A 5,161-nucleotide genomic window follows, 5' to 3' on the forward strand; every position below is an offset into this window, starting at 1 on the left:
GGCGAGGTTATATTAAAACAGCGGTGCATGGGCGAACAACGGTAGTTCTTCAAGCCGATTGGTCAATATGGGGCTCGTGTGGGGTGGCTGATTACGTCAGCGAAAATCCTTTCGCGTCACGTGAACCTCCTCCCGAGCTTTCACACGAATCAGGTCATGACTTCTGTATACTGATTTTTAACTTTTCCAAGCGAAGGATAAAAATTGTGCTTCGGGATAATAAAAATGGAATAATAAAAATAACGTTCTCTCGTAAGACGTTTTACTAAGTAGAATGAATGTACGAAATTCTTCATTTTCGATTGTTCGAAGAAAACACGAGCAGTTCTTTCAATGTAAATTCGAATCATCTTCGCATATTATTTCTTACATATTATTTCTACAAACTTAATAATTTATAATTGAAATTATTCCTCGTCTCGGATAACTTCAAAACTTTGTAATTATTTTAGTTGTCGTTCCAGTATTATCATTTAAGATAAAATAAAGTTCTCGATGTTAGTTATTTAAATTAAAATTAAATTTTAATGTAAAATCATAAATAATATACGACAAAATATCTTGTAATTTTAAATTTGCTTAAAATGTTAATTGAAGTAAATATAAATAATGCACCAAATTTAATTTTATTTATAAAAAAAATACTCATCGATTATTACATTCATCGTGATGTATATAATTGTAATAAATTGTTGAATGCATAAATTAATAATGAAAATTCAAAAAAATGCTGAATTATTAATTATCGTATTCGAAAAATTAATTTTAAAGCAATCGGTAAGAAACGTATACGTTCGTTGAACTTCGGTTTCTATAAATACGAGACAGGTCACGAGAAAGAATTCATTCTCCATCGAACTCCGTTGACGTATACATCGAAATTATAACGCTTTAATTAAATTCTATCGGTTCAGAAATTTTTACGATTTTTAATTATTTATTTTTATAACATTCTAAATTAACCTTCCTTCGCTCTTTTAATTATTTATACTTTTATTTTTTAACTCCTATTTTCATTCATTTTTATTTATTCATATTCTTACTTTTAATTCATTTATTAATTTTTATTTTCGCTCGTTTTATTTCCTCGCTTATATTTTTATATTTTTTTATATTTTTATTTTTATTTATTAAAATCTTAATATTTCCATATAACGGTAATTAAATTATCATTCCACTTTTAGAATAATTTAGATTTCTTTAAAATTCAATTCGTTTTAATTCATTTTCATAGTAAGATAATTTTAATAATTCATTTTTATTATTCTTCGTATACGTAATCACCTCCTCGCTTGGTGAGAAACTTGGTAATTGGCGTCGTTTCTCTCCATATTTTTTCATATTAAAATTATCACGTTACAGAGATTACAGAGACACAAAACATTACACTGAATGTATCGTATTAAATACATTTATGGAGACATTAATCTTTGAAAAGCTACGAATTATATTTACTTTCGTTTGTTTCAGATTTCTCTAACCTATAGTTATATTTCATCCAATTTTCCTTTCATTTGAATTTTCATTTATTACAAGCATCTTGGAATATTTTAATACAACATAATTTTCCAATCAAACAAATTATCTAAATTTTAAATTTAATTAAATTTATTTAAATACAACATATTCACTCGAACAGAAAACAGAAGAGGAAAAAGGATATTTCTCTTATATCTTTAATCCATATTTATTTACAGCAAAATTTTTACGAATTTTCGTACGTTCGTAAAAATCAGCCTCGCGATCGTTTATTTATATCCTTGGTTGGAAATTAGAGCCAGTGTTTTACCTCCGCGATGGTTTATTTAAATTTTAATGGATAGAACGCGAAAATAGAGTGAATGTTTGCTCCCCGATTTTAAACGATCGCGTTAATAGTCTTTACTATTCTTTTAAATATTCGTTTCGAGTACGCTTCTCTCGAGAAGAGGATAAAGCGGTCATCCATCACGCGAAGAGCTTACACGTTTTTATTCAAATTTCTCGTTCCTCCGTCCAGAATCATTGGACGCTTAAAAATCTTTTGAATTTCGACTCCTTTGCATTGGAATCTTAATTTTCAATCTTCGTCATAATTTCTTCATTAAAATTTTGAACTTTTTTTTTTTTTAATTTCAAACGATCCGTGTTCTAAATTCCATTTGCTTTTTTTACAGTTACAGTAGGATTGCCTTGTGTGGAATGATTTTCCATAACGAGTCATGGAATGGTGAGTCACGTGCATTTATTTTATTCCTTCGATCGAGAACGAAAATTTCGAATTCGACACTGGTAGATTCTTTTCGTTTTTTATTATATGTGAGTGATAATTTTCTGTGTTTTTGAATACCAGTGACAGAAGTGTTCTTCCATATCTTTTATATCACGATTTACAATTTTCGATTGTGATGAAACATAATCAAACACGATGAAACATAATCAAACACGATGAAACATAATCAAACACGATGAAACATAATGAAACACGATGAAACATAATGCGTTTAACTTTGTTTTTCCTTTGCACATGTATGCAAGAAGATATATTTGACGAGAGAATTTCAGAATCAAGGTAATATATTTTTTAACAATATATTTGCTTTCTTATTTTCGAAGGCTTTGATAAAGGAATGGCTTGAGGTTATTTATTTAGTAATTAAATTAGAGTCAATTATTTCGCTTTGCACACCGTTAGTCCAATTTTAAATTCTCATCCACTTTCAATTTTTTCTTAATACAATTAACGAAGTGGAGTTATTAAAGTAATTTTCAATAAAATGAAAGAGTATCAGAGTATTTCTTCCCGTTAGGAAGAAAGAAAACATCTTTCAGGATTTTCAGGTTTGACTCCTTTCGCATCACTTGGATGCTGTTCGACTAGTTTTGAAACAACGATTGAGTTAGTGATCGTGCACGACCTGTTTTCCACATTGTATATATGTGAATATGTTCTTATTTTATTCTCAATTTATCAAATAATAATCAGTTTCAATTTTCAATTTCAAAATTTTCAATTTTCTTCATTTCCACTATTCGTCTTATTATCGTTTCTTTAAAAGCCGTACATATATTCTTTTAATCTCTATTTACGTTTTTAATCGACGGTACATTTTTATCATGCAATGATTGTTAGTCGATTTGAGAGAAAATATAAACTTAACTAAACTTAAAAAAATTTCAATTTTCTCCATTTCCTATCGTTTCTTTGAAAGTCATACATCTCTATTTACGTTTTCAAATTTCGATTGATGATACATTTTTATTGCAATATTGCTACAATATCGATTTTGAGAAAATGTAGCTAAATTTAAAGAAATGTCAAATCATAGACGTGATGAGAATCGTGGAATGATTGTCTTTTTTTATAAAAATTTGTTACAATTTTTATGTTATAACTTATCAATTATCAAATAATAATTTCAATTTTCTTTATTTTCTTATCGTTTCTTTGGAAGTCATACATATATTCTTTTGATCTCTATTACGTTTTTAAATTTCGATAGACAATACATGCAATGATTGCTAGTCATCGATTACCTAAACTTAAAATAATATCAAATCGTAGAGTAATGAGAAATTATTATTAATCGTGGAAATTGAGAATATTTTAAGCGGATGATTGAGGTTATGTCGACTATATTTATTAGAAATTTTTTTCAGTTCAAGTTTTATATGTAAACTTAAATATTTTCTTTGTATTGATAAACGATTTTTCGTTAATTTGAATAATTTTAAATAGAAAATATGTAAAATATATTTTTCACGATTATAAAGTTTCTTAATGATATTATTGGAATTTGAAAGATTTGTTTTTAATAATTGAGATTAATCATGTTTTTGTATTCCTTTTTTTGCAAGTATTATACTATTGATGATAAGTTGCAAGATGTGATAGCATTTTATATATATATTTGGAATAATAAATATTACGATATACAACATCAAAAAATTAATATTTCGTGGAATGAATGTGTTGGAGCATCTGTTTCGCCACTTTTTAAAATATAAAGTTAGATAGGATACTTTTTGATGTGAATTGATGTTAATTAATGGGTAAGGCTGGGCAGATTGTCACACAGTCTCTGGACGACAATCTGTTTGACAATCTGTTTCAGGAAATACAACTTGAAACGTCGAGAGCGAAACTGAGACGAGTGGCGGTCGATGGCCACTCGTTTCTGGTTTTGTTCGTCGATTTTTCGAATTTCGTGGTTGTGAATTCGGTTTCGAACTTTGAAATTTTGCACGTGTGAGGGACACGATGATTGCCGCGATCCATGTCTGTCATTCAGTTCTCGCGATTTAGTTTTTTTTGTTTTGCGATTGAGAAATCTCGAGTCTAGTTTCAAGTTTCAACGGGTGCCATGCTCGAAGAAAGAAGACGAAGAGACTTGTCAATCTGTCACGAAGGGAGTTGGAAAGAATGATTTTTCGTCATGGGAAAGTCATTGTCATTACTTTGTCACTCTGCACGTCCAACATAGTCATCATAGGGGAAATGATTGTTTTTTGATTAGTTGCGATAAATAAATTATAATTTATTATTAGAGTTGCAGAAAAATAATAATCGCGTTTGCTGTGAATCTTATATTATGTTTTTTATGAAATATTAAATATATGTTTAGTTTAATTAGAGTTTTAATTGCAAAGATATCAATTTATTTGAATTATTAAATTTATTTTAAGAATTAATGTTACATAAAATGTCTATAAATCTTTCTAATATTGCGAAATTGATTCGTTGTTTTTGTTTTAGTTAGGCTGTAAGAGTTGTGGAAGGTTGGTTTTCCACTTTCTTCTGGTTTTTCTTTTTCAGCACCGAGTGTTCATGAAAATACTGTTCACCTGTTTTAATCCTTCTAATAGTTAAAATCATTACGAGGATAAGAATATTATTTTTTTTAATATTATTATTCCTGTGCATAATATCAAAATCAAATTCATTTTACGTTAAATTTTTTATTTATGATAAATATTTCTTAATTTTTACTATAAAAGGTAATTATAGAACAAGTAGTACTAATTGAGTCGAATTACGATTACGTTTTTAAAAATTTGTTTATGTAAAAATTTGTTACATAAAAAGTTTAATAAAAAACGTTTTGCACGGTGAGTATTTCAGAGCATTTATCTTTCGAGCACCAAATCTCTTAAGATAAGTCTTTTCGTATTATCATCTCGT

This window comes from Apis dorsata, unplaced genomic scaffold (assembly GCF_000469605.1).
Source record: "Apis dorsata unplaced genomic scaffold, Apis dorsata 1.3 scaffold_73, whole genome shotgun sequence".
NCBI lineage: Eukaryota > Metazoa > Arthropoda > Insecta > Hymenoptera > Apidae > Apis > Apis dorsata.